Source organism: Eschrichtius robustus, chromosome 1 (genome assembly GCF_028021215.1).
Source record: "Eschrichtius robustus isolate mEscRob2 chromosome 1, mEscRob2.pri, whole genome shotgun sequence".
Lineage (NCBI taxonomy): Eukaryota > Metazoa > Chordata > Mammalia > Artiodactyla > Eschrichtiidae > Eschrichtius > Eschrichtius robustus.
The window spans coordinates 151164876-151178200 of NC_090824.1; the positions used below are offsets into that span (position 1 = coordinate 151164876).

The 13325-nt window shown below is 45.5% G+C and overlaps 1 protein-coding gene across 1 annotated transcript in view; it reads left to right on the forward strand.

The window, feature by feature from the left end:
• The first annotated feature begins 2579 nt into the window (after positions 1–2579).
• The window catches only part of LOC137772902 (protein FAM169BP-like), an 82880-nt gene continuing 72134 nt past the window's right edge, over positions 2580–13325 (forward strand). Inside the window, 1 exon segment of the mRNA XM_068557070.1 lies at positions 2580–2614. The gene's annotated coding sequence lies outside the window, so the exon portion shown is untranslated.

Genomic DNA, 13325 nt, shown 5'->3' on the forward strand with positions numbered 1-13325 from the left:
ACCCCCTGCGATGGAAACGCAGAGTCTTAACCACTGGACCCCCAGGGAAGTCCATCTAGTTGGATTTAAATTCAAATCTAAAGACCAAAACCGTACGAACACTGAAAGCAAAAGTAGAGGGGTTTAGTTCTAATTTGGGGGTGGTTTCAGTCTACCCAAGCAAGACAGAAAACCCAGAAACTATAAAGGAAAAGAAGAAGTATTTGACAAAGTTCTGACTTTGGGACAGGAGTTGAATAAGCAGCTGAGAAGCAAGGAACTTTTCAGTCTATTGCTGTTTCTTTCTTTTTTTAAAAGGAATATGTATTCAGGTACCATGTGAGTAATTAAAAAAAAATGTATCAAGGCCTTTGAACAATTATGTTTTGCAGCAGAGATTAATAAATCTTTAGCCCTATGTGCCAACAGCTTAAGTAGCACCCTCGATTATCAGGGGCTTCACAAAGGCACAGGGGCCAAGAAAGAGATTTCCTCCCACCTCAGGACCTTTGTACTTGCTGTAGCCTTGGCCATTTTCCCTTCCCACATGTTTAGCTCCTTCATTTTCTTCATGTTTTTCCTCAAATGTCATCCTTTCAACAAGGCTTACAATTAACACTTTATTTAAAATTATAAAAACCTCCTCCCATCCCGTTTCTCTGTTTTATTTTTTTCCTTAGCTGTTATTTAACATACTATTATGTTCTCTTTATCTCCTGCCCACTCCTGCCCAGAAAGTAACCTCCATGAAGGTAAGGTTTTGTCCATTTTGTTCACTGCTGAATCCCTAGAATCTAGAATATATAGGGCACATAGTAGGAAGCTAACAAATATGTGTTGAATGAAAATAAGGTGTTCGGAGGAGTTAAGTGTCTGGAATGCTATCACCCAAGGAGCTCTGTGTTTTTATCACTGTAGAAAATGAAATCTCACACTTCCAAGAGATGACTCAGGGTGGCTCTGAAAACGTGCACCTCAGATTGGAACTTGAACCCATGTGGCCGGGACTCAAACCCGGCCGAAACCTATGGTCTTCCAACTGAGAGCACACCCCTGGTTTCAGGACTTAATGAAGCTCAGGTTCTTAATGTCTCATCGTGGAAAGAATTCAGTGAGAGACAAAGTGATAGGTAAGGAGTGGACTTATTTAGAGAGAAACACACTCCACAGGCAGAGTGTGGGCCATCTCAGAAGGTGAGAAAGGCACCAGGGTATGGGGTTGTCAGTTTTTATAGGAGTGGTAATTTCATAGACTGAGTGGGAGGAGTATTCCAGCTATCTCAGGAAGGGGTGGGGATTTCCGGGAATTGAGCCACGGCCCACTTTTTGATCCTTATGGTAGGCCTTGGAACTGTCATGGCGCCTGTGGGTGTTATCATTTAGCTTGCAGATGTGTTACAGTGAGCGTATACTGAGCCTCAAGTTCTAGTGGAAGTGGACCTGTCTGCCATCTTGGGCCCATTTGGTTCTAATCAGTTTATGTCATGTCCTCGGGCTATGTCATTCTTTCAAAAGCTTTGCCCTGCCCCCTTCCCTCCTGTTTCAGCTCTAAGGGGAGCCTCCAGCTCCGGACACAGTAAATACTGCAGCAATGCGCCATGGAAGTGAAACTGGGAGCATTTTTCTTCCTCTGCTTGGGGGTGCCCTGGTCTTCCTCAGGTGGGTTGCTTCAAAGGTGAGGTTGCATGATGGGGAGTAGCTGAGAGGCTCCCCTGAGCCACTGTTTGCTGGGGTGCAGGGAGAAAGCAGGCAAATGAATTCTACACCCATCCTGGGGGCAGACGATCAGAAGGGCTGAGGATGCAGCTCTGAGGGAGCCGGTCCAGAAGGGCAAACTTCAGAGCTGCCAACCAAAGAGGGTAGGTGCCAGCTGACAGGCCTTTGGGTTCCAAGGCCATTGGCATTTTAAAACTACCCCTGCTCCCTCTCTCCCCTGTAAAAAACACCTTAAAACAGGCCAAAAAGAAATAGTAGAGAAACAATTGCTTCTCATTGAATTTTGCTACTTCAAGTGAGTAAAAGCTTGAACATTTAATAAAAAAAGGTATTAGCTATCAGAAAAAGCACTTTACAGTTGTTAGGAAAAAAACTGAAAAGACTGAAAAAATGGGCAGAAAAGATTACTGGGGGCCCTGCGTTATGGGGGCCATTCGTTGTCTTTGAGCTAGTTTTCAACTGTATACGTTTTCGAAAAGGGATAATACAAGCGATTCTTGCCCATAGAAACAGAAATAATAGAAGGAAGTGGGAAGGGGCGTAGAGAGTGGGGTGCCAGGCCGAGGGGCGCTGGCGAGGGCGTCGGGCTGCGAATAGCTTCTCTTCCAACAGGAGTAGTAAGAGAAATACTAACTACTAACTACTCATCGGAAGTGGTAAGCTCGCTTTGGAAACTGTCTACAGGGAGCAGGGGTCGCTAGCGAAGACCGCAGGGCCGTGGCTCCGGCGCTCGGGGCGGGGCAGGCGGGGCAGGGAAAACAACGGGGCGCGGGCTGGGCAGCCGCGCTGCTGGTGCAGGGCCATTCCTGGAGGAGGGGGCCGGGGAGGGGCGGGGCAGCGGGCGGGGCAGAGGGGCGGGGCGGGGCTGGGCGTCCAGAAAGCGGGAGCACGGAGGCGGAGGCCGCGGGCCGGACTGCAGGTAAGGGGAGCTGGGGCCAGGCCGGCCCGGAGCCTGCCCGCTTCCCTCGCGGTCTGCCGCGCGGGCCCCACCCCACGTATCGGGTTTCAATGGCTGGGCTGGCCTGAAAGCTCCGGGCCCCCGCGCTGCAAAATGAGACTATAAACAGCGCGCCGCGGCCAGGGAAACTTCCCCCGGAATCGGCGCCAGGGTGCCGCGAGCCGCGCACCTGTTGCCGCCAGGGAACGAGATAGTGGGCGGCCCGGGATGTCAGGGGCGAGACCACCCCCGGGAGGGGCAACCCCCGAGGGGTCTCGGTCACCGCCCTCCCGGCCGTCCCTAGGGCCCCTGGCAACCGGGACCCGCTGGCCTGGCCTGGCGAACTCCCTGCCTTCCCTTAGCCTTGGTGGTCTTGTCTGTGAAATGGGAAGCGCACGGTGGGGAGGGTTCAGTAAAGCAGCTCGGGGGACGGCGGGTGCCCCTGTTGCCCCTGTTCGGGGACTGCCAGTTCTGGCCCCCGGCCCGGTGCGCGGCGGGCGTGCCGCCCCGGGCCCTGCAGGCCAGCAGGGGAGCCTGGGTTTGCGGGCGCGCCCGGGAGCCCGCCACCTCCCTCACGTCCCTTGCCTGCCCCCTCTCCGGAGAACCGGGCGAAACCGTGAGACTTCTGAATTTGAAAGCACGTGGGACAAATCCCCGAAAGAGTTTCCAGCAGTCCTGCAAAGGAAGGAGTATTTGGATGGGAGCAGGCATAGGGGCGTTTGATGCCGAGAAAGTGCCTCTTGCCTCCTGCATCTTTCCTTTGTTCCCCCGGGGACCCGCGGCACGTAGGGCCCCTTGGCTGGGTGCTCACGTCCAGTAGGGCCCTCGCTAGAGCCCTGCGCCCACGTGCGGTCAAACCGCAGATTGGCCACTTTCTCCCACCACTCATCTCTAAGGAAAAACTCAATCTTACAGAGGCTCCTCTGCCTTTTATTAGAAGCCAACGACGGCGGATTACTTGTTATTGTGATCTGCATTCAAAAACTGTGACTTTGAGTTGTTTTTCCCGATTTCAAGTGAGGGAGTTAAGGAGAGAAGGTGGCCACTGCCACTTGTATGAATTAGTTACATTCCTCGTCAAAGTTTTCATTGGTCTAGGGATTGAGAAAGGGTTTTGTCTCTAGTTTTAGAGGGAGAAGTACTATTTCGTTTTTTATTTTTCTGTGGTCGTTTCTGGAAAGTTGGTTAATAGTGAGTGCTGTTGCCAGTTTATTGTTTGAGAACTGGGGCAAGAAGAAAAAGTGACTTGCTCTTTTGCTATCACCTTTCTCACCTGCAAAACGGAGAAGCCGTTGCCCACTTCGGGACTTACTGTACAGAAATATCTCATATATTTTAAACACTTAGCTGGTCTGCACACAAAGCTGCTCAGTTTAGCTTTCTCCCTTCCCCTCCCCGTCAGAGTGGTACCATGAGTCAGAAAGTTCCTCCCAACTAGTGCCTTAGAGCTGTGCTTATTCTACCCAGCTTTACTCTGTTTTAATGGGAAAAGTAATGGTAATTTCATCTTCTGGAAAAGTGTAGTTGGCCTAAACGGTTTCAGGATTTTCCTGTATTTATGTCGGCGTTTGCTGTGGCTTTCATGGTTGCTGATGGCCCAGATGACACACAGCAGTTGCACATTAATCATTTCCACATGTGCTAGATCCTAATGGATGGGAGTTTTACATAGCTGAATCGATGCCTGAGCTTTGATAGCCCATTTCCAAAAAGGGCTTCAGCCAGCCATGCCTACGTGGGAATCCTTTTTCTTTCAGCAAGGAAGCATGAAACTGAGAATTGTGCTTTCAGGTAAGGCTGTGTCCCGATCCCCACTTAGTTCTAGCACCAAAAGGTAGGGAAAGGGCACATGACATTCCCGTGGGAGTTGCCTCTGTATCTAGATGAGGTTCCTCAATATTGGTGTGTCTGGGTGGGGGTACCCTCAATAATTCAAAACATACCCCAGGGCCACACACACATTCTCTCTCTCTCTCTGAGTCTGTATGTATTTTTAATTTTCCTGATACTGAAGACCGTCTTAGGTTCCACCAGACCATCAGTTGCTGTCATTTCAGCTTGGAGTATAGTAGAAAGGAAGAAGAAAGTCAGACACGACCCAGTTCTGTTACTTCTCTCATCCTTTACCTTGAAGTTCCCTCATCTATAAAATAAGGTCTTGACCTGCCTCATAAGGATTAGATGAGACCTTGTGTTCATCAGAGCGGACTACTGGGCCCCTTGTGAAATTTTGAGTAGACTCAGAGAAGGCCCTTTATTTTGCACCGCCCCCCCCCGCCGCCCCGCTTCTGTTTACACAGCAAATGGAAGCGTCTGTGACAATTACCTGTTTTATGATCTCCATTTAGGAAGTCAGTTTAGTGTTCCAATTTTGAAAAGTTAGGGGCCAGACAGTTTGCAGTGGTAATACAAGCAGAGCTTTATAGACAGGAAAGCTAGCAAGCAAGGAGGAAAATCCGGATGACTCCAAAGCTTGGGTTGGGACAGTGGTGATGCCACTAAAGAAACTGACTCTGGGAGGGGGAAAACATGATGCAGTCTAAACACAGTGACTTCAAAATGCTTCAGTAGCTTCCCGTTGGAGACACTGAAGTTAGTCAGAAACACTGACGCTGGAGCAGAGGCGGAATCTAGAAAGGCCAGTGCTGGCCCTTTTGGGGCTCTATTGGGGACCCCTTTTACTGAGTGGAAGGAGCAGAGCAGATGGAGGCATGGCGAGGGCATCTCCTGGGAGATGGGAGGTGGGGAGGAGCTGAGGGCACAGCCCAAAGGCTCAGGGAGGGAGAAGCTCTGAGAACCTGATGTTGAGACCCAAGGAGGAGAGACTGAAAAGAAAAGAAGGCCATGGGGGCAGGGCCTGGGGCTGAGGGAGGCCTAGGCAGGTGCTGACTGCATGGGCTCAGAAAGAGGGTCAGGGAGAGGGAGAGGCCAGAAGGGAAGGGGGTCGGCATGTCACATGACCCTGAAGGGGGTCAAGCATAGCTGATGTTTCAGGGACAAGAAGAGGGAGAAGGCTGAGCTTAAGGTGGTGGTATGAGTGTGGGGAGGTGGATTTTCCCTTGCGTTTTTGGTGGAGGAGACTTGAAGACACTTTTAGTAAACTAACCCTTAGGAGCACTTTTCTGCCTGTCAAGTATTGCTCTAAACCCTTTCTAAGCGTTACCTTACCTTAATTGATCCTTAATTGATCCTCATAGTAAATAGTAAATGTAGATACTATTATTATCCCATTTTACTGGTGAGGAAGCTGAGGCACAGAGATATAGTAACTTGCCTAAGATCACCTGGCTAGTAAGTGGTAGTGCTGGGATTTCAATTGGGGGGTGATTGGTGGTGGTGGTCTGACTCCCCAGAGAAAGGGACTTATAATGAGGGTGATGTCCGCGCCCCCCTTCCCCCTGCCCCAAACCGAAGTGGAGGCTCAGGAAGGTGATAATCCATGAGCTAGCTCCTCAGAGATGACCTCATGTTAACATAACACTTCAAAAAAAAAAAATCAAATATTCATCAGCCATTTTGGATCTTCTCAAGTTCAAGGTGTAGAAGTGTCCTCTTGGAGGAACAGGGACCTGGCAACTTGGGGGAATCTCAGTTCCTGAGGGGCAGGGCCTCACTGGGGTTATGACAGAGGGCTGGGCTGGGCACTGGGACTCCTGTCACTAAGTGCTTTTGTGCCCCAGGTGAGTCTCCATTCCTTCATCAGGAGGGAGGGGAAAGGATAAGATGGTCTCTAAAACTCCACTCGGCCATGAAGTTTGTCAGCTACTTCCTGTCACTGTAACCAGACTGTAATTCTACTGAGGGCAGGACCCTTACTGATCTTTCTGTCCTAGTGCCCTGCTCGCTGCTGGCACATGGTCGGAGCCCTGTGAGCTTTGGATGGAGGAATCATTTCCTTTCAGGTGCTGGTGAAGACCTTTGTTGGTTCCCTGGCTACAGGAAGCGTTGCTGGGAGGATTTTGCAGATTGTGTGTTTTAGGATGTGGGGTGATTCAAGCTGGCCTGCCACCCTTGGGATGAGTGCCACTGGTCAGCCCATCCCCTGGGGAATGTCTTTCTAGGGGTCCCACTCTTCTTGGGAAGGCCTGGTCCTCAGTGGGTCCTCCTAATGGCCTGGGCATTTTGTATGTCCCCTGTCTGTTGGTTGTGATTCTTTGCCATATAATGGAATCCATCCTATAGATGGTCGTCGTTCACCCCCATCTCTAGACATCAAGGGGTGTATTATGTCTGTATTAAACAGGGATCTCTGCTATACTAGGCCAGGCCAGAGATGGCTGGTGTCCTGACCTCCGGCTCCTGCCGTGGCCTGGCAGGATGGAGTGAATGACCAGGCGTCCAGGACTCGGGCTGGGCAGTGGGAAGGGAGTGGGCACTGAGGTGTTGTCTTTCTGACCTTTGAAACCCTAGTCTGGTGACCGGCTGACTGGCCTTAGCTGGGTTCCTGACAGCAGCTGGCTCCTGGCTCCTCTGATGACATTCTTATTTGTAGCTCAGCTCTGGGAAATTCCAAACAGAGGATTATAGAAAAGGGCTGTGTTTTCTGCTGTGTTGTGTGGTATAGAAAGCAATTTCAGGGCAAAATTCAAGCACACTTGTTGGTCAGCTGCCCCTGGTGTCACGTGACTTTTAAAGTCAGGGTTATTGTGGGGGTTAAGTGACTGTCAGTAGCAACTGAAGGTCCAGGGCCTTTGAATAACGTTTGTTAGGATGTAACAGCTGTGGTTTACAAATTCCATGCCTTTTAGTGCACCCATCCTCTGTTGTGGGTGTTTCCTTTTCCAAGGCCGATGATCAGCAAGCTTCAGTGGGGGTGGGACGCACGGCATGTGTATCCAAAGGCCACTGTCTGTCGAAATCCAGGCATGTCTCTCTCCCTGCTTCTTTGGACTACTGGGAACCCTTTCACAGCAGACCCTTTGCATTCCCTGTGCCCAGGCAGTGGCATCGCTTCCTGCTTAAACCAGTGCCTATTATCTGTCGAGGCACAGAATCATTTCGATGCTTCTTTGCTCCTCCGAATCTGGGCAGCCACGGGGGCCACTGGGAATGGCCTGAGGCTGCGGGCTGGGGGCTCCCGGGGAGGGCAGAGGGGAAGCTTCTGTCCATGTGTGTGTTGGGGGCTCCCAAGGCCCAAACCCTCCTAGACTGCTTGGTTTCCTTGTCTTGCAGAAATTAAGACAAATGTGTTTTTCTTGGAAACCGAGTCTCTAACCACTACTCGCAAGTTCCACTGACAGAGAGAAAGCTGTATTCATTTACTCAGTGCATTTTGCTGAAATAACCCCCTAATTGGAGTCCCTGAGTGTTTCATTCGGTGGTAAGTGCTTGAGAAGTCAAAGTTGTGGGGATGCCATCATTGCAGAGACTTCTGCTCACGGTGCTGTCTCCCCACCCACTGTGCTCTGTGAAATGCTGCTTAGTGGACCAGGGTTGGTGAGTGTATGTATGTGGGGAGAGGCATATAGGCTCAAACAGTGAATTATACTTGGTTGTTCATTTTGACCTTTATGTTTTCCAGCAAGTGATTTCTTTAATTCATGTGTGTTGCCCATGTTTAGGCTATTAGAACGTCCTGGAAAAACATTTTTGTAAGCTATGCAGAAGGAAAAGAATTGCTCTGTGTTTCTTCAGAATACATGATAATTGAGTAAAAATATTATTAAGATATTCAAAAATGCTTGGTCAAAACACTAATAAAAATCTGTCCTTGTGCAAAAGCATAGTCTAGTTACTTGTTGGCAAATATATATATATATTTTTAACATCTGTAAAGAGTATAATTGCTTTACAATGGTGTGTTAGTTTCTGCGTATAACAAAGTGAATCAGCTATATATATACATATATCTCCATATCTCCTCCCTCTTGCGTCTCCCTCCCACGCTCCCTATCCCACCCCTCTAGGTGGACACAAAGCACTGAGCTGATCTCCCTGTGCTATGCGGCTGCTTCCCACTAGCTATCTATTTTACATTTGGTAGTGTATGTATGTCCATGCCTCTCTCTCACTTCGTCCCAGTTTACCCTTCCGCCTCTCCGCCTCCCCCTGTCCTCAAGCCCATTCTCTATGTCTACATTTTTATTCCTGTCCTGCCCTTAGGTTCTTCAGAGCCATGTTTTTTTTTTTTTTTTTTTTTTTTTTTTTTAGATTCCATATATATGTGTTAGCATACGGTATTTGTTTTTCTCTTTCTGACTTACTTCACTCTGTATGACAGACTCTAGGTCCATCCACTTCACTACAAATAACTCAATTTCCTTTCTTTTTATGGCTGAGTAATATTCCATTGTGTATATGTGCCACATCTTCTTTCTCCATTCTTCTGTCGATGGACACTTAGGTTGCTTCCATGTCCTGGCTATTGTAAGTAGAGCTGCAATGAACATTGTGGTACATGACTCTTTTTGAATTATGGTTTTCTCAGGGTATATGCCCAGTAGTGGGATTGCTAAGTCATATGGTAGTTCTATTTTTATGCTTTAAAGAATTTCCATACTGTGCTCCATAGTGGCTGTATCAATTTGCATTCCCACCAACAGTGCAAGAGTGTTCCCTTTTCTCCACACCTTCTCCAGCATTTATTGTTTGTAGATTTTTTGATGATGGCCATTCTGACTGGTGTGAGGTGATAGCTCATTGTAGTTTTGATTTGCATTTCTCTAATGATTAGTGATGTTGAGCATCCTTTCATGTGTTTGTTGGCAATCTGTATATCTTCTTTGGAGAAATGTCTATTTAGGTCTTCCACCCATTTTTGGATTGGGTTGTTTGTTTTTTTGATATTGAGCTGCATGAGCTGCTTGTATATTTTGGAGATTAATCCTTTGTCCGTTGCTTCTTTGGCAAATATTTTCTCTCATTCTGAGGTTTCTCCCATTCTTTTCGTCTTGTTTATGGTTTCCTTTGCTGTGCAAAAGCTTTTAAGTTTCATTAGGTCCCATTTCTTTATTTTTGTTTTTATTTCCATTTCTCTAGGAGGTGAGTCAGAAATGATCTTACTGTGATTTATGTCATGGAGTGTTCTGCCTATGTTTTCCTCTAAGAGTTTTATAGTGTCTGGACTTACATTTAGGTCTTTACTCCATTTTGAGTTTATTTTTGTGTATGGTGTTAGTGGGTGTTCTAATTTCATTCTTTTACATGTAGCTGTCCAGTTTTCCCAGCACCACTTATTGAAGAGGCTGTCTTTTCTCCATTGTATATTCTTGTCTCCTTCATCAAAGATAAGGTGACCATATGTGCGTGGGTTTATCTCTGGGCTTTCTATCCTGTTCCATTGATCTATATTTCTGTTTTTGTGCCAGTACCATACTGTCTTGATTACTGTAGCTTTGTAGTATAGTCTGAAGTCAGGGAGCGTGATTCCTCCTGCTCTGTTTTTGTGTCTCAAGATTGGTTTGGCTATTCGGGGTCTTTTGTGGTTCCATACAAATTGTGAAATTTGACGAATATGTTTTTAATCATAAGAATTAAATATGAATACTGACAGATCATCTTGTTTTCATTTCTTGCCTTTTTTTAAATTGAGATTTCCCCCACCCTGGCCCTAATTCCATTTTTTTCTCTCTCCTATTTTGAAATTTAATATCTATATTTCTATTCTTTTAGGGGCTAACTTAGACATTTTAATGTGCATGTTAATTCTAATTAATTCTGAAATTAATCAGTTTTAAACTTTCTCTGGAATCATATAAGGGCCTTGAAATGCCTTCACTCAAATTACTTCCTTCCCAATTTCTGTGCTATGTGTTATGTAACACCTTAGTTCTATTCTGATTTTTTTTTTTAAATCTCCTTAAATTAGAAGTTTTTGTTTTGTATGGTCAGCTTTGGCTTGGCTTTTATCCACGTTTCTCATTTTCTTTGCTCCCATTCCTTCTTCTCCTTTTTTTAAAAAATAAATTTATTTATTTAATTTTTGGCTATGTTGGGTCTTCATTGCTGTGCATGGGCTTTCTTTAGTTGCGGCGAGCGGGGGCTACTCTTTGTTGCGGTGTGCGGGCCTCTCATTTACAGTGGCTTCTCTTTGTTGTGGAGCACAGGCTCTAAGTACGCGGGCTGCAGTAGTTGTGGCATGCGGGCTCAGTAGTTGTGGCTCATGGGCTCTAGAGCACAGGCTCAGTAGTTGTGGCGCACGGGCCTAGTTGATCCGCGGCATGTGGGATCTTCCTGGACCAGGGCTCGAACCCATGTCCCCTGCATTGCTTAACCACTGAGCCATGAGGGAAGTCCCTCCCATTCCTTCTTGACTGATTTCCTTTTGAGGTCAATTTCCTTTCCCTTGATAATAGGCATCCTTTAGAAATAACATTAGGGAGGATCTGCTGGTAGTAAACTCAGGTTTTATTTTTCTAAAATGTTTTTTATTTCACTCACATTGTTGGAAGTTACTTCTGCTGGATGGAGGGTGAAAGTTATTTTCCTTTCCCACTTTAAAAATGTTCTTCCATTGTCTCCTGGCTTCCATAGTTGCTGTTGAGAAGGCAGCTGTCAATGAAGCTGTCCTTCTGTTGGGAGGATGTGTCTTTCCCTTCTGGCTGCTTTCATGGTCATCTTTTTGTATTGGGTTGGTGAAAAGGTTCATTCAGTTTTTTCCATAAGATGGCTCTAGTAGCAGTTAGTTGGCTTTAACTTCATTTGAAACAATTTTGTTAGATTGTATTGTGACAGCTGTGGTACCAGCATGCATTTAAAAAAACTTATCAAAATTGGTGAATTTTTGTATAGACATTTTCATATTGAAGATGGAAGAAAAAAAGCAACATTTTCAGCATATTATGCTTTATTATTTCAAGAAAGGTAAAAAAGCAACTGAAACACAAAAAAAGATTTGTGCAGTGTATGGAGAAGGTGCTGTGACTGATTGAACGTGTCAAAAGTGGTTGGTGAAGTTTTGTGCTGGAAATTTCTCACTGGACAATGCTCCACAGTCGGGTAGATCAATTGAAGTCGATAGTGATCAAATCGAGACATTAACTGAGAACAATCAACATTATACCATGTGGGAGATAGCTGACATACTCAAAATATCCAAATCAAGCATTGAAAATCATTTGCACCAGCCTGGTTATGTTAATGGCTTTGATGTTTGGGTTCCACATAAGTTAAGTGGAAAAAAAGCTTCTTGACAGTACTTCCACATGTGATTCTCTACTTAAATGTAACGAAAGCATTCCGGTTTTTAAAACAAATTGTGACGGGCGATGAAAAGTGGATACTGTACAATAACCGTGGAATGGAAGAGACTGTGGGGCAAGCGAAATGAACCACCATCAACCACACCAAAGGTCGGTCTTCATACAAAGAAGATGATGTTGTGTATATGGTGGGATTGGAAAGGAGTCCTCTATTATGAGCTCCTTCTGGAAAACCAAATGATTGATTCCAACAAGTACTGCTCCCAAGTAGACCAACTGAAATCAGCACTCGATGAAAAGCATCTGGAATTAGTCAAAAGAAAATGCATAATCTTCCATCAGGATAACGCAAGACCACATGTTTCTTTGATGACCAGGCAAAAACTGTTACAGCTTGGCTGGGAAGTTCTGATTCATCCACTGTATTCACCAGACACTGCACCTTTAGATTTCCATTTATTTCGGTTTTTACAAAATTCTCTTAATGGAAAAAGTTTCAATTCCCTGGAAGACTGTAAAAGGCACCTGGAACAGTTCTTTGCTCAAAAAGATAAAAAATTTTGGGAAGCTGGAATTATGAAGTTGCCTGAAAAATGGCAGAAGGTAGTGGAACAAAACGGTGTATAGGTTGTTCAATACATTTCTTGGTGAAAATGAAAAATGTGTCTTTTATTTTTATTTAAAAACTGAAGGAACTTTTTGGCCAACCCAATATTTGTTGTTTTGCAGCTTGACCACAGTGTGTTTAGGAGGGGAGTTTTCTTTATTTTTCCTCCTTTGGGGTTGGTTGGGATCCCAAAGTCAGAGGACAGGTGTCTTTCATTAATTCTGGAAAAATTTCAAACAAATTTCATCAAATCTTGACTCTTCCTTACTATTTTTTCTCCTTCTGGAACTTCAATTACATTGTTGGTAGACCTTATCATTCTACTCTCCATCTCTCTGAACCTGCCTTTCATGTTTTCCACTTGTTCTGTCTTTCTGTGCTGCATTTCTGGGTAATTTCTTCAGATCTATTTTTCTGTTCATTGGCTATTTCAGACATAAATTTCTAGAAGCTCTACTTTCTTTCCCCCTAGAATGTTATTGGGCAATTTAAAAAATCTTGGCCCTTTATATTTCCTATTTAAAGTTCTTTGAACATATTTCATATCTCTATCTTCTGTATTAGATAATTTCAATATCTGCAGTCTTTATGGGTCTGAGTCTATAGTTTGTGCTCTTTTGTGGCAGTTTATTTCATCATATGTTAGAGATTTTTGAAATCAGGTCTGAATGACCCCAAAGCTCTTGCCCTCGTGCCCAAACCTCACTCTCTATGTGGCCTGATGTTGGGGAGGTCTGATGAGGTGGCATCATTTTGTGGGTGCTTCATCTGTGTTTTTATTCTGGTTCAGTTTGTAATACCTCAAGGAAAACAGTATTTTTGAATAATGTACATCTTATTCTTCTGTTGGCATGTTCATCAATTTCCCCCTTTGGAAAGAGCTGGGATCTTAACAGAAATTAGACTGTTTCCAATGTTAGTTTATAAATGTCACAATATGAAAGCT